The sequence below is a fragment of the Rana temporaria genome, chromosome 2 (assembly GCF_905171775.1).
Source record: "Rana temporaria chromosome 2, aRanTem1.1, whole genome shotgun sequence".
NCBI lineage: Eukaryota > Metazoa > Chordata > Amphibia > Anura > Ranidae > Rana > Rana temporaria.
In genome coordinates this window covers 311,785,191-311,806,085 of record NC_053490.1, presented here as the reverse complement: position 1 = coordinate 311,806,085, position 20,895 = coordinate 311,785,191, and the positions used below count along the sequence as shown (strand labels likewise).

Here is a 20,895-nt window from a genome sequence, read left to right as displayed (position 1 = left end):
AACTGGTTGAAACAATATCACGCTATTGGAGCACTCTTTTCATTTCACATGTGAAGAGATCCTGTGTAAAGCATGGTTGAATATTGGATGATCGTTTTTAACCCATTGTGAGGTTTAAAAGGCATCTAAGCCAAACACAAAAGTGGGAGGCATTGCAAGTTGGTGAGTGCGATTTCAAAGGGGGAGGAGTCACTTGCAGTGTGGGCATACACTGTGTGAGCTGATTGGGGGCACACATCCCTCTCCACATAGCCAGAGGAATAAAGCAACTTACAGCTGTTCTGTGAATTGACCAGCTCTAAAGCTGGATACACACTATACAGTTTTCTTTAGAAGTGTTCCTTTAGATTTACCAAAAACAAATAATATGAGGTCAAACCTAAACATTTTCAATTTGTTAGCAATCAGGTAGGCCCTTGCACTACCTATTTAAAGGCAAGTCTAAAGGAAATCTAACAACAACTGTTGTATAGTGTGTATCAAGCTTTAGTTACCTCCCTGACACAAATTTCCAGATGCTTTTATCTCCTGTGTCAGAACTTGTCAGAAGTTATCATGCTGATAACAGAGGAACGGAGCTTCAGAAAGACACGGGACCTAGGGCTTTGGAGAGAGATAAGTAAACACTAAAGATATATGTGCCCAGGTCATATTTAATGAATGGGGTTTACATCCACTTTAAATACTGTATTTTAAAATGTAGTGGGTTTACATCAGTGTATATTAAAATGTAGTGGGATGTACATCAGTGTACATTGAAAACATTTTTTTTTCCACAAAAAAGTTTTTTAGAGAAAACATAAAATAACAATGCAAATTGAAGACAATTAGTTTGGTATGGACATAATTTAAAGAGTCTTTCTAAGTTTATACATTTTAGTCTTGAATATGAAGTCTGAGGATTTGTACTTATATAATTAGAAACATAAGTCAATGGAAAATATTTTCTGCATTGCATAACATTCAAAACAAAATATTAATCAATACCGTAGGTTAAAGGTTAAATGCTTTTGATTTAGATAATAACGTAATAATAAAGTTGCATTTTCACGAAATTCCTAAAAATGAAACTAGTGATTAGTTATAAACAAACTTTGAAAACACCTGTTGGCTATGTAAGATCTGCAGAGCTAATCTTTTATTTTTTATTTTCTTTAAATAAAAAAAAAATCTTATGGGTCTATGATCCCCATTTTCCGAAGGAGGCACTAGGATAGGGTTGGTCCCCCCATTCTCTCCTTCCTTCCCCTGTCTTTTACCCAACCAACCTCTGCCCCCCCCCCCCAATCTTCCCCTCCATCCTTCCCATTATCTCCACCTACCTTATCTGTATTTGTTCCCTAACACCCCTATTAATAAACACTAACATGGACCCTCTTGAGAGATCAAAAGGACGGTTTACTAATATTAATTCTGCTTTAGCTATTTTGTGTGTAATGATAGCATGACCTTGATGACACTGGTATTTACTATTTTTGATGGAATGTACATATTTCTAGGAGACATTTTTTTTCCCTTCTGTGACATTTATATTAAGCTCTTAATACATATATATGACTCGGTCTGCCACTATTCCTTATTCCCTACTTATTAGACCTCAGTTTTGATGCTAGCCTCATAGGGTACTATGCTTTGCAGTTATAAATAAAAACGCATATAAAGGTTTCTCTCCCTATTGTATTAAGCCTCGTAGACACAACTGGTTTTCCCGTTGGGAAAACTGCCATGAGAGCTTTTGGCCGGGAAAACCGGGCGTGTGTATGCTCTATCGCAGTTTTTCCAACAGGAAAACTGCCGGAAAAAAAAAGAGAACTGGCTCTTTTTTCCCACCGGGATTCCCGGCGGTTTTTAACCCGGCAGTTTTCCTATGGCAAACACTGTGATGCAGCATACACACGGCCGGGATTCCAGACCAAAGCTCTCATGGCAGTTTTCCTGTCTGGAAATGCGGTCGTGTGTAGGGGGAAAAGGTTACCGAGCAGGTTCTCGGTTTTCCCCTTGGGTTTCCCGGCTGACTTTTTACCGCCGGGAATCCCATACGTGTGTACGAGGCTTCACTGTTTTGGCCGTGAGGCCTGCATTTCCTGTATTAGCTTTCTTCTTCTTTTTATTGTACTGTTTTATAATAAAATAATAAAATTAAAATCTTGTGTGCCCTCCAACAGATGCCAGAAAGGTAGAAGGCGGCAACAGAAGGCGGCAACATTTCGCCTTCTGTAAAAGTAATCAGGCAGCTGTAGAGCTACTCGGATCACTTTTAACAGAAAGTCCATCACCTGCTCTAAAGAACGATGGCTGCCCCATATCTCTTCAGTCTGAGTTTGTGTGTGTGGATATATATATATATATATATATATATATATATATATATATATATATATATATATATATATATATATATATATATAATATATATTACACGTATGGTGAATGGGAATCGGTTAATAGATCAGAATCACAACATAAGGCAACATTAGCATTCCAGGGAGCAAAAGAAAATATGTTTTTGCCAAAGAATGGCTATAGATACATTAAGATTTATTCTCTCTATAGATGTTTGCTGCCTAGTGAATATAGCAGGGGCATTCAAGTGGTTAATTGTTTGTCTTGCTAAACAGGATACCTCTTGGTTATTTAGATACATCTCATGGCCTGACACTTGATTGCTGAAGGAACTGAAGACTTCTTCATGCATCTGACTCTAATCCAGCAGAGAATTCACAGGTGGTGCCACAGGTGAGAAAGGAATTTGCAAGGGGTCAATTGTTTGTGTAGCTAACCAGGATAACTCTTGGTTATTTAGATACATCTCGTGGCCTAGCACTTGATTGCTGAAGGAGTTTAAAAAGACTGCTTCATGCAGCTGTCTCTAAATCAACAGAGATTTCACAGGTGGTGCCACAGGTAAGAAAGGGAATTGCTCTTTAGTATGATGTGGTTCTGAATGCTTTTTTTAGGCTTGGCAAAGTAAAGCCCATGTAGACCTAAGCAAATGGGATTTTCTTGGCCATGGAGAGAGCATAGAGCATCTATAAAGATACCAAAGAGACTGAAGCCTGTTGTAAAAGGGAACAGTGTGGACTTTAAGGTAAAAGAGAACTCTGAGGACTCTGATGTAAGGGGAATGCTGTGGACTGGTCACCAGAGTCCCCCTTACACAAGAGTCCAGTCTACAGAGCTCCCCTTTACGTCACAGTCCATAGAGTTCCCACTTACATCAGACTACACAGAGTCCCCCTTTACATCACAGTTCATAAAGTTCTCCCTTACATCACAGTCCACAAAGTTCCCCTTTACATCACTGTGGACCCTGAATAAAGGAGATTGCTACAGACTGTGATGTAAAGGGGAACTCTGATGGCTCTGGTCACCAAAGCCCCTTCCCTCCTTACAAAAGAGTCCACGGAGATCCCCTTTACAGCAAATTCTGCAGAATTTCCCCTTACAGTGCAAGTGGGATCTCTGTGGACCCTGATGTATAGAGGAACTCTATTGTAAAGGGGAACACTACAGTTCATGATGTAAGGGGGAATGCTGCAGATTCTGGTATAAATGGGAACTCTGGTGTAAGGTGGTCTCTGGTTCTTAGAGCCCCCCTTACATTACAGACTGCAGCATTTCCCATTTCATCAAAGTCCCCCTTTACATCAGGGTCTGTAGAGTTCCCCTTTACATCAGGGTCTGTAGAGTTCCCCTTTACATCAGGGTCTGCAGAGTTCCCCTTTACATCAGGGTCTGCAGAGGGGGTACTCTGAGGACTCTGATGTAAAGGGGGAACTTTGAGGACTCTGATGTAAAGGGGGAACTCTGAGGACTCTGATGTAAAGGGGGAACTCTGAGGACTCTGATGTAAAGGGGGAGAGACTCTGGTGACCACAGACCACCTTCAGCAAAGTGAATAAACTAAGGTAAGGGGGGTTACTGATGTATTGATTTCAATTGCCTTTGTTTATGTCTTCAGGGAGAATTGAGTGTTTTTGTTCCATAGACTTCAATGGAAATGCTGGAAAAGCATGACATGAGCTTTTATTTTAGCTTATTTCAAGCATTTAGTTGCGCGCTTTCTGCTCAAATGGCATCTCTCTGCCCCTTTTTTTAGCAGCACTCCACACCTTTTAGATAAAAACACCTGGAAAAGCTGCAAAAACATGCAATTCTGCTCCATAAAACATAAAAAAATGCTTGAAAACAGGATGCTTAGGTGTAATTATAGCTTTACAGGCTCTTAAGAAAAAAAATAAAATAAATGCACATTTTCTTACCTGTAAAAAAATGTACTTATCCTTTAAAGTAGGAATTTTGGCCTTGCTTAAAATATATATGGTGCCCTCATAGAATAATGAACATACATTTTCCATCAGTGTAGAAAGAAATATTTATAAGTGTTACAGGCCTCGTCGTAGATTTTTATTTTAACAAAAATAAATAAGTAAATTAAGCATCTATAATAAATCATGTTGCATGTTCTATGTATTTTTTTTTAATGGTATATGGTCAGTATAGTTGTTCTTGACTACCACCAGCTGCTGTTTGCACAAGCCTTAATGGAGACTTTTCTTTCTAGATGATATCTCTGTGTAATGTAATTGGGTAATTGATTCCCTTTGTGCAGTTGGGAGCACAGGGCTCGAATCCAAAGCCTTTCTGCTCCAATTACGCCCACTAAAACTCACTTCTATAAACCAGAGGGCATGTTGTTGCTATTAAAGAATGGTTCTAAAGTGGGAATAAAACCAAGCCCCTTACAAGTTAATTCGTCATGCTCAAACAGTCTACACCTTTTTGGAAATCATTATACTAGCAGACGATGGAATTATACAGCTCTGCTGGCATTTTATCTTTCCAAGCTAAAAATAGCTGTTTGCTGAAGCTGGCAACGAATATCCTATTTACTATGAAATCAATAAAAGTGGAAAACATAGGCAAGAGAAGCAAATCTTACGTAAAACTCACTTTTTTCACATCATTTAAAATGATTTCTATATTGCAGTAATGTGCCTAGTATCACAACAATGGTGCAATGTTTCATGGTTTACCATAGGCCAGAAATATCTCCCCCCTAGTGAAATGTATAATCTTAGCAATAAGGATGAGCTCCAGTGTGTTCGCACACCCCACATGCAGAGCCTGCCAGGAAGTTGGCACTACACTGCGCTAATCACAGGCAGTGAGACATTGTCCTGATGCACGGCTCGGGAAATGTCTCACTGCCTGTGTTTAGCGCAGTGCCGACTTCCTGGCGGGCTCTGCAAGTGGGGTGTGCGAACACGCCGGAGCTCATCCTTACTTAGCAAGGATGACTTATGGCGTCACAGTGGGTAAAGACAGGCATAAGATTCTATATAGTCCAAGGTGTACCTCCCATTGCTACAATTAGGGATCTTCTGTGAATCTTAAGCCTCGCACGATTGGATTTTCCGACAACAAATGTGTAATGGGAGGGTTTTGTCGGAAAATCCGACCGTTTGTATGCTCCATCTGACAATTGTTGTCGGATTTTCCGACAACAAATGTTTTATACCATGCTTTAAAACTGTCCGACAACAAATGTGTCTTGTCGGATTATCCGATCTTGTGTAGACAAGTTCGTCGAAAAAACAAAAACAAAAGTACAAATAGTCATGCTCCGAACCAATGCTAACCATAGCACAACATTAGCAGAAGTTGCCCAACGTTTGGTGCTAAAGAGCTGAAAAACCACGTAGTGTCGTGTATGTTGGCTGAAAAAGACATCTGTATGCATACCAAGTTCACGGCCAAAACCCTTCGCACAAAGTTCCACGGATTTGTCCGATGGAAATCCGATCGTGTGTACGAGGCTTAAGGAATCCAAGGGATAATTTCCTATGTAAAATATTTATGCTACCCTAGGCAATATAAAGTTAATAAAAAACACATCATCAAATAAATAAATAAATAATTTTATACACTCAATCTGTAACCTAAAGCAAAATTCTAAGTGACAAGCTATAAAATTAGAATGCAAAATAAGATACCTTCATGAAAATCGGATATTTCTGTGATTCTCTTGGAACCCCTGGAGCAAGATTTTTGTAGGTAAGGTCTTGCTTTTTTAAAAGATTCTTCATTAAAGGTGAACTCACATCAAAATTTAGAGCAACCGGAACCATTCACCACTCTGGGCGCTCTACAGTATGTTGCCGGCTGCGTTCGGAAAAAGTGTGGTTCTTGATTCAACGCATCACATGCCCCCCCCCCTTTTTTCATTTTATATATGAGCTCTATTTGAAGTGCACAAAATGTATACCCCCCTAACTGCGCTGCCCGACATTGCAGTACAATTCGGCCTATTGCACTGCGATAGGCTGCATTGGAGTGTAAATAGAACACATAGGAAACAATTGTTTCCTGTGTATCCCTGCGCTGACAGAGTTTAACCATGCAAACGTCTGTCATTGCATATAGTGTGAATTTGCCTATATCGAAGAAAAAATAATCCCTCAATTGGCTTTTTTAATGATTTTTTTAAACCAGAAGAAGAAATGATTACTGTACACCTGAATCCATATTCCAGAGAATGGGTTTTCTTGAAACCTCAGTATATGACAAAGTTATTTACAAAGAATCTTAACACATTTTCTACAAACGTGCCTTATGAGTATGCCATTTTTGTGAAAAATGTTTCAGGGAACGTCTGGCCTCTTTGGAATCTAGATTTGGCTGTACACTGATCATTTATTATGTCTTTTAGTGTTGTACTGCAGCTTTGCTAGGCTAAGGTATTCAGCTGGTACTAGTGCAGATATAAGTCTCTCCCCTATGTGGTAGCAGTCATCTAACCAATTAAAACAGAGGAAGAGTGAAATCTAGTAGGAGAGCTCTAACCACATGAATCCCTTAAACATATATTAAAATGTAGTGGACGATTTAACTAATCAGTGTACACTGAAAACAATATTAGTTTGGTATGGACATCATTTAAGGTATCTGGCTATTAGGTTAAGTAATACAGTTTATTTAGTTTTGCACTCCTGTGACCCAGATTCAGCCGACAGTGGGCCAAAGCCCATCACAGAGCCAATGCAGGCTCTGCAGGGATTCTGACAATAATGTTAGGATCCACCCAGATGCCTGATCTGCAACTGGCTCAGCCTCTCAGCATGCTTCTGAGAGCCTGAGCCAGTTGGCCTCACCCCTCCACAGCCCAGTGCTCCAATGAGTGCTGGAGGGGCAGAGCAAAGAGTCAGTGACTGGCAGTCACGGATCTCTGTTCAATGAAGATCAAGAATTGAGGAAACGGCAGTCTATATTTACTCAGTTTGCCGTGTGTAGCCAGCAGAGGACAGCTGCAGCATCAGATCCATGCTACAGCCATTTAGGTGAGTATGTACAGTATATGTTTTATTTATTTTCCCCAAAGCATTCCCCTCTGCTCATTTTTTAAAGTACACTTGTAAATGGCGAATGCTCCTAAACGCTACGATTATGAGCGCCAACTGTTTTTTTTCTGTCCAAAAACTCCTCTCAAAAATGTAATTCTAAAGGGGGTTTTCTCTGCTTCTAAATGTTCCTCTGAATATATGTCTGTAAGTTCCCTAATTTGCATGGATACATAGGCTAACCTAAAGCTACTTCTACAGGCAGCATTTTTTTTTCTAATTATTTTTTTAAAACCCAGTGTGCATGGACCCTTGACAAATAAATAGCAGTTAGCACTATGTTGGATTTTTATTGTGTTTTAGGCATACATACTGCATTGACTTACCTGTCTACCACCTGAGTTGATTTTGGTGATTAGAATCCCAAAGGTTACAGCAGGAGTCGCTTGTGCTCTGATGACCATACTGAGGAGATTAAAATTTCAGTGATTATATGAAAACGATAAATTGACCCGCGTAGTGATGGTCACTTTTTTCAGGTGAAGACACACACACAAGGTTTCTGTCAGTGGAAGCTTTTCAATTTGCATGTCATTTCTACACTGGCTTGGGGTGATTTTGCTCCAGTCGATGCTGCTATACTAACCATCCAAAATTAGTACATCGATCTCCCCCGCTGAATTGTTGTGTTCTGACAGGGAAACAGGCCCCCCACCAGAAAAATCCGATCTGCGCTCTCTGCTATTGGCTGAAAGCGCTGATCAGGAGTCGGTTGGCTGCTGGTTTTCCAGCATGCTCGTCTGACAGAAGCCAGCCAAACGGGCCAGACCTACATACACACAGGCCGAATGTCAGCCTTTTCATTGAATCTGCAAATGTCTCCCGACATTCCTGCACGTGTGTACCAGGCTTTAAAGAATATTCTCTGAGCACATTGATGCTGGACTCTCTTTGGACTTTTTGGCCAGCTTAACCTCCCTGGCGGTAATCCCGAGTCTAGCTGGGGGTGGAAATCCAGTACCATTAGCGATATCCCCGAGCCAGACTCGGGATCGCATCGCAGTATCCAGGCCGAGTTTACTTACCGTATCCCCTGGATCCTGCAATGTCTCCCCACTGTGTGATCGAGCTATGTCCTCCCCGCTCAATTCACACAGTGCCCGTGTGTTGCCGAGATCCGTTCCCTGCGACGTTACGACACACGGGGGCAGAGATTGGCGCCAAATTCTAAAAAATTAAAACACAGACACATACAGTATACTGTAATCTTACAGATTACAGTATACTGTATAAAATAAATACACCCCCCCCCTTGTCCCTAGTGGTCTGCCCAGTGACCTGCATGCAGTTTTATATAATAAAGACTGTTCTTTCTGCCTGGAAACTATAGATTGTCCATAGCAACCAAAAAGTGTCCCTGTATGTCAAAAGTGGTTTTAGACCAGCTAGAAAACAACAATAATAAATTAGAATCACTTGAGCAATTGAGCAATATCGATTTGTGGGGAAATTCGTCATCAAACACTGAAAGAAATCATTTTTATTATTATTATTTGTTATAATTATTTATAGTTATTTATTATATTATAATTTATGATTTTGTGTTTCAAACTTTATCATTCCCGGGATGTCTACTAGACTCTTGTTTGGACAGATTTAAGTGAGTTATTCCTAAAAATTAGAGGCCTACAATATAAAACGGCAAATTTCCATGCAAAACAATTCTACCGCTTTCAGCACCAAAAATCTGAAATAATCATACCGCCAGGGAGGTTAAGCCAAGTAAAAAATTACTTTACAAAGAGAAAGACCACTCAGCTTAGTGAATGAGGTAAAGTCGTGTTGACGTCAATAATCCAATCATGTGCAAAATAAAATCCTGTTTTTTTTTCCTTGCACATAATTGGGCATTGTTTGCATCGTAAAATTTGCCCTCGTTCACTAAGATAAGTGACAATTCTCATTGCAAAGTGAAAATTCACTTTGAAATTTAACAAACTGCACTCCTTTAGTAAATCAAAACCATTGCTACCATGATTGAACAAAAGCGGAAAAAGCCCTGCCTAATCTATTTTTGTAGGCACATTTTGCTCATATAAAAAGTGCTTCCGATGCTGCAATTTTGTAAAATGTGCTATAAGTCTGTTATTTTCTAAAGGATCATTACTGAATATCAATATGTTCACTAATAATTTTCTTATATGACTAGTAGGAACTGGTATGTTAATACAAAAGAAGAGCTCCATTTTTTGTAAAAACATAACAAATGTAGCTAATTCATAATGAATCTTGCAAATCACAATACTCTTAAGCTGAATCTTTACTTCACGGAATAATACCAAAAATCATTGAACTACTTAAAATGATAGAATGCTATAATACATCAGCTATGTGATCAGTATGTGGTTTATACGCAGTCTTGATCTGAAAAATATTTGGAAAGACACCACTGATTGTTATAGTCTAAATTTCCCTTCAGAGCTCCTCTAGGTTGTCGCAAATAATTACACTTTATGATGTCTTGGTATATCCGATATATAAAAAAAAAACGAATGCAACGGGTGATCCAGCCAGTAACACACTAGTCATAGCCAAAAATATCATCTTGAGATTGGCTGACTGCAGCTAGGATTCGGCATAAGTGTTTTAACTGGCTCTCTATGTTTACTGAAAACCACAAGTATTAATATGCCTCACTGGGTTTCTCCAAACGAAACTGTATTAGACACGTGGCTGGACTGTGCTGATATTTTACTGACGTCTTGAATCAAAATCAGAATCAGTAGCAGACATCACACTTTGGTTCTATTCAGAACAGATTTATGTACGGCAAGAATATCTTGGTTCCATCCTAAAGTGGAGGTTCACCCGAAAAGTTATTTTTAACATTAGATTGATGCTCATTTTGTCAAGGGGAATCCGGTAGTTTTTTTTAAATCGAAGCAGTACTTACCGTTTTAGAGAGCGATCTTCTCCGCCGCTTCCGGGTATGGGCTGCGGGACTGGGCGTTCCTATTTGATTGACAGGCTTCCGACGGTCGCATACATCGCGTCACGATTTTCCGAAAGTAGCCAAACGTCGGTGCGCAGGCGCCGTATAGAGCCGCACCAACGTTCGGCTTCTTTCGGCTACTCGTGACGCGATGTATGCGACCATCGGAAGCCTGTCGGAAGCCTGTAAATCAAATAGGAACACCCAGTCCCAAAGACCATACCCGGAAGCGGCGGAGAAGATCGCTCTCTAAAACGGTAAGTACTGCTTCGATTTTAAAAAAACTACCCGATTCCCCTTGACAAAATAAGCATCAATCTAATGTTAAAAAAAAAATTTCGAGTGAACTCCTGCTTTAATAAACATGACATATACTTTATACAAGACATAACTAGGTTTGCTGGAAATTGGTTGAATCCAATTGTCTTGTATAAAAACAAATTGCGAAAAGAAAAAAATGTATGATTCCAAAGTACTCTATAGAACAGGGAGGCCCAACCATTGGCCCGTGGACCACATGTGGTCCGCAGAGCCCTTTGATGTGGGCTGCAACCTCCTGCTCTGGAATGGCGGATCAGCAAGCCCAGATCACAGGTTCCCGACCCACCATCCCAGAGCATCAGTGTACTGAATGGAGCCGGCGCTAGAGCAAGCAGAGCCGCATAAGCCGATGCTTCCTGTACAGCGGGGGGAGGGGGTTGGGAAAGATACCAATTCACTCCACCTGAAACAGCAACAGCTGGCTGCCAATACCTGTAGCAAGGGAGATTCCTGAGAAGAATATTATTATTGTAGGTCAGTTTATATTATAAAATCACAGTGTATATATAAGCATATCTCTTCTGCAGTGGGCACTAGGCTGCTTTAAACCTGCGGATTACCAGCACTGAGCCATTATTTTCTATTATTACCTGCAGGTTTGGTGCGCTTTCTGAAAGTGCACCAAAACTTCTAAATGCAGGTGTTTTGGTGTGCTTTCAGAAAGTACGCTACACCTGCAGGATATACTAAAAGTCTATGTCTAAGTACAATTAACCCACAGGGAAACCACAGGTGCACTGTGCTGTACCTGCAATGTGGGTAAACCAGTAACACATCAGTGTGAAAGCAGCCTTAGGCATCTTTCACGCAATCAGTCTGATCAGGTTCACCTGCCCGTTTTTCAGGCAGACCCAATTGGACCCTCCATTGCACTCTATGGAGCAGCAGATGTAAATTGTGTCCTCCAATCTGATCCGTAAAACAAACAGTAGGGGATTTGTTCCCTTCTGTCTGGGTGGATCGGAGGGCCCATAGAGTGGTGCATTTACAGAGTGGACATGGATCTGTCATCTGCCCTCTTCACTCATTGAGGCCTGTGACCGGTTACCAAGTTGCTCAAGTGGTCATCACTCTTCAAATGGTTAGGTAACTCTGTTATAGAACATTTGTGAAATCTCTACGTGGCACGTATGAAATTTGCCTCCACTGTATTAGGCTTCTTTCACACTATGGATTGTATGTCCGTTTTATAATATCCGTATTACACCTATTAACGGACGTTTATTAACGGATTTAATAACGGATACATACGGATAAATATTTTACCATTCTTCCTTTATTGAAAACGGATAATGTTTATCTGTATATATCCGTATACATCCGTTATATCATTCCTTTCTAACGTCCGTTAATAAAAACCATTTCACCCTTTCTTGAAGTCCAGCTCCAGAAGTCTTTACTGAGCATGCTCAGTAAAATTAACGTCTGTTAACATAACGGACATTTACGGAGACATTTACTAACGTCAGTGCGCCATAGACTTCAATGTTAAAATATAACGGACGTAAATATATCCGTTACTTGCAACGGACAAAAAATGGACAAAAAATAGTGCAAGACCCGTCACATATTCCGTTATAACTAACGTCCGTACGTTATAACGGACTATTACGGATCTTTACGGAACATAAAAAAATCCCATAGACTTTAATGATATTTTATAAAGGACGTATAACTTCCGTTTTTTAACATTATCTGACGGATTTTAATACGGATTAATAAAACGGATTTATTTTGTAGTGTGAAAAGGGCCTTATTGAGGTTTTTAATGTATAGTGGATAATTGTGTATGGTAAGGTGAAAGCCTTGAAAGGTTGACCATAAAAGAATCTGTCTAATGATGAAAGAACAGTATTCTTATATGGCAAAATGCCAAGTTGTTCATAACAAGAATGGGGTAAAGTTATGCAGATTTCCACTTCCATTCATGTGCAAACAAAATTTTTATTTATTTTTTCCTTTCATTTGGTTGAGTATTTTTTGCAAAGTGATACTTCACTACATTCACCAAACTCTGGGCAAATTCTCTTGCAAAGTAAACAGCCTATTTGTTTTTAGTAAATCACCCTTACAGTGCTTACATAGCCTTAAGCCCTGTAGACTCGATCGGTCCATCCGATGAAAACGGTCTGATGATTGGTTAACCGATGAAGCTGCACACCATTGGTTAAAAAAACGATCGTGTCAGAATGCGGTGACGTAAAACACAACGATGTGCTGAAAAAAACGAAGTTCAATGCTTCCAAGCATGCATCGACTTGATTCTGAGCATGCGTTGGATCGTTTTTTTTCGGTTAGGAATCCATCGGTTAAATTTAAAACAAGTTGGCTTTTTTTAACCGATGGATAAATAACCGATGGCGCCCACACATGATCAGTTTGAACCGATGAAAACGGTCCATCAGACCGTTCTCATCGGTCTAACCAATCGTGTGTACACGGCCTTAGGGTAGATTGAGGGGTTACTGTACTTATATTTATTTTATCAAATCTATTATCTCATGGCAGGTCTGCAGTGTCTGTATATCTTGATTTTTGGCAAAATCAAGAGTTAAAGTGATACTAAAGTCTTACATAAAAAAATAAATAAATAACAAACGTTATACTTACCTGCTTTGTGCAATGGTTTTGCACAGAGCAGCCCCGATCCTCCTCCTCCTTTTCCTCCTCTTGGATCCCCGGCCAGAACACTGGGCTCCTCCTCTTTCTATGTGCCCCCATAGCAAGCCACTTGCTATGGGGGCACTCGTGCATGCTTGCTCCCAAACCACTGCTCCTTCCTCACTGGCTGTGATTCACTCTCTAAGCCAATGAGGAGGCAGAGAGCCATTGCTGTGCACATTGTTGGATCGGGCTCAAATAAGTATTGGGGGGGGGGGCTAAGGGGGGAGCAGCATACTGAAGGTTTTTTACCTTTGTACATAGAATGCATCAAGGTAAAAAATCTTCAGGCTTTACAACTACTTTAATTATTGCCTATATACCTGCAGTCACTCCCCTAAAGATTTTTTATAAGAGACCGGTTTTTATTAGTGCTCTTGCACCAGGCTCCAGCACAGCTAGTTCCCTAGATCTTTTTAAGGTTCTTGCTGATAGATAAGTTCCTTTGCCTCACAGATGGGGAAGGCAAATGGCAGCACATATGCTGTATTTTAGGGTAACACTGTTTCTGCACTGCCTCTCTGAGCAACAATATGGGCTTAATCCAAGTACTTGGGGTAGTAACAATGCAGTGCTATTTTTTTTTTTAGAGGGAAGGTTTATGAGTGCTAGGGATAAGCAGACACATTTTTTAAAAAATACTGATTTGGCAGTAAAAATTCACTGCCACAGACTCTCAATTTCTTTTTGGGGGGATTTTGCTTGAAGAAATAAAAAAAAAATCTTTATTTTGGAAGGTGATTGTTTTTACAGTAGCTTAGTTTATTTAATTGTCTTTTACGTATGCTTTTTTCTTTTCTTAGTGTGTGGTTGATAATTATTTGTATACTGTTGCTTTAAAAAAAATGTAATTCTCCTTTAGAAAAAAAAAAAAAAAATCTGTAAAGGAAATGCAAAAAATGGGACCAATGAGGCACTGTTTTTAGCACAAGAACATATTCAGTATAGAAAAAGCCCTTTAAAGCCATTTAAAGCCCACCACACCCTTGAAAACTACCAAAAACACCCTAATTTCCCCATTCCCCATCTACATTGATCCAATGCATTTTGCCAAAATCTCCTACTTTTTGCTGATATTTCAGAGAAACAAAATCTTACAATTTCCCAGTGAGTTCAGGTTTTCTTTAAATATAATAAAAGTATACAGTTACCGAGTCTTGGTGAGCATTTGAATACAACTCTTTTGGTTTTATGGCAAGTGGATATATTTCTGTATGGTTACTAACGTGCATGGCTGCCAAGTTCCTATATAATCCATTGCTTTCTCCCTTGAGTCTGTCTGCTCTTTAGAATTTAATTGAAACCTATTTGGCATTCCTCATGTAAATTCCCTTCTTTGGGTTCTTGACATCTGTCAATGTTTGCAGTAACTCAGCAAGACTTAATCAAGTGTTCATATGTGTATGTTGTAAATGGAGCCAATGAAACATTTTCAGACTTCCTATTACCATTTTATAAACAAAGGCATTAATAGCTTTTTTTCTCCATTAACGTTCAAGAAAATCGTTACTTGTTTTAGTCTCAACATCCAGGAAAGATCTAATTAAAATCTTTCTGCACTTTCTGAACGAATGCAATATCCTGTGGGATAATTTAAAGAACATTGGATCCAAGGAAAGTGCATCTGCTGGTCATAGCCACCAATTCGATCTTTTGTTTCATGTGAAGATTGATTGGTGGCTATACTTTCCTTAGCTTCAGTTTTCAAAAATCTCTTCCTTTGCATAAGGCTGGGTTCACATATGTGTGAATCTGATGCGTGTTTCCCTGTATCCAATTCGCAGGACATGCAAGTGTGAATAACTCTCAATGGAGCCGGGTTACACCTGTCCGGGGCAGCCATGGTCCACATTCCAAAAGGGTCCTGTGCGTATTTGTCCGGTTCATGTGCAAATTCGGGCAAAAATTCAGACCTGATGCGCACCTGAACAGGAACGCATCAGGCCCCATGCTGGTAACCGTGGCCGTACATATGTGAACCTGGCCTAAAGCTCACTTAACTTTTCATTTAAATTTGCCAAGTACAATCCCAGATGCATAAAAACAGAATATGTGCAATGTCCAACCATTTGATTTCTTCAAAAGGCAGCTGCAACCTGAATAGAAAAGCCTGTCCCTTGCAAGCATGTTGTAGAGAAAGATTTGACTATCTGTATAGAAACAGTGGTGTCTCTGCAGAGGTCTGGCATGCCCAGTGCCGGAATTTTAAAAAGAACCCCACATGTCAGAGGGGTGCCAGACTTCCTTTATAAAAAAAATTAAATAAATTATTATAAAATGAGCAAATCAGCACTGATAAAGAATTATTTTTGGAACCATGATGACCCATAAAAGACTAAGTGCTCTGTGCCTACTGGCTGTCGAGAGCAGTGTCCTCATGATTTTACAGTTTGATGTGATTTTGCAGATGCCAAGTGCAAGAAGAAAGTGCCTTTTTTTTTTAAATATTGCAGTGCGATTCTTAACTGTGATGTATGACTTGCCAGTTCCAATTAATCCTGTAATGTGTAATCTTGCAGTAAAAAATAAATAAAAAATGATGAAAAAAATAAATAATTGGAGGACAAGTGTCTTCTTCGAAACCTAACTTATGCATTTTATCATTCATTTCAGTTCACTTTTTTTATTTGCCATATAATATAATTTCTATGTTGAAGAGCCCCCAAATTTGAAGTGTCCCAGGCCCCCCAATGTCTAAATCTGGGACTGTTCACACCCCCTGTAAAATCAGAGCTCTACCTCTGCAATAGCAAAAGCTTATCAGAGAGCTCTAGTTCTGACTCAGCATGGAGTGTGTTAGACCCTTGCAGAGGGATCACTGCTTCCACAGAGAGAGAAAAGTCCTTCTCTTCAGCTTGCTGTCAGGGGAGAAGCTTTTCTACTCTTTGGCTATGGCTATGTTTTGAAGAGAAAACTGTGATACTTTGTGCACCCTTTGTTCTTATGCAGTGATAAATCATCCCCCTGAGTTTTCTCCACCTGTTTGGTATATTATTGGGGTAGTCAAACTCAGCACTCCAGCTGTGGCAAAACTACAAATCCAATCATGCCACCTAGTGTCATGCTTGTTGATGTCAAATTCTTGCAGGGTCTCGTGGAAATGTGAGTTTTACCACAGCTGAGGACCAGAGGTTGCCCACCCCTGTACTATGTCACCAGACTTTTGAAATGGCTCTTATCTTGAGTAAATGATAGACATATTCAGTAAGTTCATGACAAGAACCCAGTGATGGTTTGAATTAATAGTTGTGCAAGAGATTTTTCATGTCAGCAAAAGGGGTTATAATCTGTACAACTGTCACTAAGACAATGATTAGATGTCTTAATTAGAGCCAGTGCTTCCTTGGGCTTTAGAAACAATTTCCATAAATGAAAAATATACACATTTTTTTTAGATATTTTTCAGCTAGCGCTAAGCCATATGGGAATTATAGCTGTTAAATGTTTGTTAATCAAAATACATATGTTGTCAACCTATACTCTCAACCAAAGGTAAACTCAGTAGCTTGTCACTAAGGTTTGGTTCACACTACTGCGACCCCAAAATCGCACAACTTGCTACATTTGTGATTTAGCATTGCAGTCACAGAAAAGTAGTGCAGAAACCTTTTTCTTTGTCACTGCAACTTAAAGGGGTTGTAAAGGTACAATTTTTTTCCTAAATAGCTTCCTTTACCTCAGTGCAGTCCTCCTTCACTTACCTCATCCTTCGATTTTGTTTTAAATGTCCTTATTTCTTCTGAGAAATCCTCACTTCCTGTTCTTCTGTCTGTAACTCCACACAGTAATGCAAGGCTTTCTCCCTGGTCTGGAGTGTCGTGCTCACTCCCTCCCTTGGACTACAGGAGAGTCAGGACGCTCTCTACGTTGCAGATAGAGAAAGGAGCTGCGTGTTGTACAATCTGCTTTTGATCTACAAAAACATTCATTTAGTTTAACAACCTACGTGGCTGGATACAAATTGAATACGTTAGTTCTTTGCATTATAAAGCTTTGTTAATTTTAAAGAAGATTGTACAATTAAATTCATTTTATTCAATTAATTAAAAATAAATATCAGATTTTAGTGTATTGTTTATACTTCCAAACCTATTCAGATGGGGGGAAAAAAACTGTTTTTAACATATACCTTTTAGACAAAGATCTCCTGCAGCTACCCGGACCATGAGATTTTTTATTCCCTCATTTCCTGTTCTAGGTAGGAAAAGAGGGACCTGTCTACTCTTTAGTTTAGTGGGGGCAGAGAAAGGATTGCTTGTCTTCGAGGGTGAGGATCATGTCACTTCCTTTACTATTGGCCATACAGAAAGTGAGGACAAACTCCCTGCTATGGATGGAGACGGCAATATTAACACTTTTTGTCCTAGAAAAAAAAGATGGGGGAGAAAAAAAGGGGAACTACCCCCCTTTACTCGACTACCTACAGATAATGGACTTTATTGGCAAAATGTGGGATACATATCAAAATATAAACAGTTTATTAAAACACATTAAAATCAAAATCCACCTTAAAATAATGGGGATATAAACCCCTAATTCTTATAAAAGCATGCAGACAATACTTATTACTGGATAGGGAAGCATATAGTTTAATATAATAAATGTTATCACAGCATGAAACAAGTAGTTGTAGAGTAAGCTTCTCCAAATCCAGATATCAGGTCAACATCTTTCATAATAAAGTTGCTTAATCAGGACAGTGGTATGCAAATTAAAGCTACATTTGGTATGCAAATTGAAGCGAATAGCATTAGTGAATACAATGTATAGAAGTATAGATTCACATACATTCATTAATTGTATATTTTTTTTCCAAATAATATGCTCCCGTTACGTTTCTGACTGCTTGGAAGACACCACACATGAAAAAGTCTGGCAGGTGAACACAGGGTCAAAAACTGTCCATCACTTCTCCATATATATTAGTATGGATAATACCCAAATATGTAGATTCTAAAACAACAATATATGATGTTTAAATGCATACATAAATCCCAATTGCCAGACTACAACCAGCAGAATATGCAGGCGTTAAGTAATTACTCACACAAAGAAAAATACAGTATCTCACATAAGTGAGTACACCCCTTCCATTTTTGTAAATATTTGATTTTCTCTCTTCATGTGACAACACTGAAGAAATGACACTTTGCTACAATGTAAAGTAGTGAGTGTACAGCTTGTATAACAGTGGAAATTTGCTGTCCCCTCAAAATAACTTAACACACAGCCATTAAACCGTTGGCAACAAAAGTGAGTAAACCCCTAAGTGAAAATGTCCAAATTGGGCCCAAAGTGTCAATATCGTGTGGCCTTCAGCACTGCCTTAACCCTCTTGGGCATGGAGTTCACCAGAGCTTCACAGTTTGCCACTGGAGTCCTCTTTCACTCCTCCATGACAACATCACAGGGCTGGTGGATGTTAGAGACCTTGTGCTCCTTCGCCTTCCATTTTAGGATCCCCCACAGATGCTCAATAGGGTTTAGGTCTGGAGACATGCTTGACCAGTCCATTACCTTTACCCTTGGCTTCTTTAGCAAGGCAGTGGTCGTTTTGGAGGTGGTGTTTGGGGTCGTTATGTTGGAATACTGTCCTGTGGCCCAGTCTCCAGAGGGAGGGGCTCATGTTCTCCTTCAGGATGTCACAGTACTTGTCAGGTCGTGTAGCTCCCCAGTGAGGGCAGCACTCATGCAGCCCCAGACCATGACACTCCCACCGCCATGCTTGACTGTAGGCAAGACTTGTCTTTGTACTCCTCACCTGGTTGCCGCCACACACGCTTGACACCATCTGAACCAAATACGTTTATCTTGGTCTCATCAGACCACAGGACATGGTTCCAGTAATCCATGTGCTTAGTCACTACTATACAGTGTAGCAAAGTTTAATTTCTTCATTATTGTCACATGAAAAGATATAATAAAATATTTACAAAAATGTGAGGGGTGTACTCACTTTTGTGAGACACTGTATCTGCATCAACAATGTTCTATGTTTGAGGCAAAATGGAAGTTCTAAATTCCAAAGGACAGCCACTAGATAGCAGGCAACGGTGTATCTATAAGAGCAATAAACAGAAAATTATGGATCTATGGACCATGGCTAGTATTAGAGTGGTATATACAGGTGAAACTCGAAAATTTTTAATATTGTGCAAAAGTTAATTTATTTCACTAATGCAACTTAAAAGATGAAACTAATATATGAGATGAGACTCATTACATGCAAAGCAAGATAGTTCAAGCCATCATTTGTCATAATTGTGATGATTATGGCTTACAGCTCATGAAACCCCAAATCCACAATCTCAGAAAATTTGAATATTGTGAAAAGGTGCAATATTCTAGGCTCAAATTGTCGCACGCTAATCGGCTAATTAAGCCATAACACCTGCAAAGGGTTCCTGAGCCTTTAAATGGTCTCTCAGTCTGGTTCAGTAGGAATCACAATCATGGTAAAGACTGCTGGCCTGACAGTTGTGCAGAAAATCATCATTGACCCCCTCCATAAGGAGGGAAAGCCTCAAAAGGTAATTGCAAAAGAAGTCGGATGTTCCCAAAGTGCTGTATCAAAGCACATTAATAGAAAGTTATGTGGAAGGGAAAAGTGTGGAAGAAAAAGGTGCACAAGCAGCAGGGATGACCACAGCCTGGAGAGGATTGTCAAATGTCTTATTTCTCTTGTCAAGCCACTCCTGAACAACAAACAACGTCAGAAGCGTCTTGCCTGGGATAAAGAAAAACAGACCTGGTCTGTTGCTCAGTGGTCCAAAGTCCTCTTTTCTGATGAGAGCAAATTTTGCATCTCCTTTGGAAACCAAGGACCAGAGTATGGAGGAAGAATGGAGAGGCACACACTGCAAGATGCTTGAAGTCCAGTGTGATGTTTCCACAGTCTGTGTTGATTTGGGGAGCCGTGTCATTTGCTGGTGTTGGTCAACTGTGCTTCATTAAGTCCAAGGTAAATGCAGCACTGAGATTTTTGAGCACTTCATGATTCCTTTTATAGTTGTCTATAAAAGGAATCATGAAGTGCTCAAAAATCTCAGTCTATGGGGATGCTGACTTCCTTTTCCAGCAGGACTTGGCACCTGCCCACACTGTGAAAAGCATCAAAACTTGGTTCAATGATCGTGGGATTACTATGCTTGATTGGCCAGCAAACTCGCCTGACCTACACCCCATAGAGACTCTATGGGGCATTGCCAAGAGAAAGATGAGAGACATGAGACCGAACAATGCAGAAGAGCTGAAGGTTATTATTGAAGCATCCTGGTCTTCCATAACACCTCAACAGTGCCACAGGCTGATAGCTTCCATGCCACGCTGCATTCAGGCAGTAATTACTGCAAAAGGGGCCCAAACCAAGTATTGAGTACATATGCGTGCTTATACTTTTCAGAGGTCTGATATTGTTCTACGTACAATCCTTGTTTTATTGATTACATGTAATATTCAAATTTTCTGAGATTGTGGATTTGGGGCTTTCATGAGCTGTAAGCCATAATCATCACAATTATGACAAATCACGGCTTGAACTATCTTGCTTTGCATGTAATGAGTCTCATCTCATATATTAGT

General features: G+C 39.8%; 1 protein-coding gene across 6 annotated transcripts in view; it reads left to right on the top strand.

The window, feature by feature from the left end:
* Positions 1 to 20,895, top strand: part of NGF (nerve growth factor) — a 148,245-nt gene that overhangs the window by 112,592 nt on the left and 14,758 nt on the right. For 3 of the 6 annotated variants that reach the window (XM_040337396.1, XM_040337395.1, XM_040337392.1), the window contains one exon: positions 2,639 to 2,736. The exons of 2 other annotated variants lie outside the window; for them this stretch is intronic. The gene's annotated coding sequence lies outside the window, so the exon portion shown is untranslated. Of the gene's footprint in view, positions 1 to 2,618; positions 2,737 to 20,895 lie in introns of all 6 variants that reach the window. One more of the 6 variants, XM_040337393.1, reaches the window with a different exon arrangement.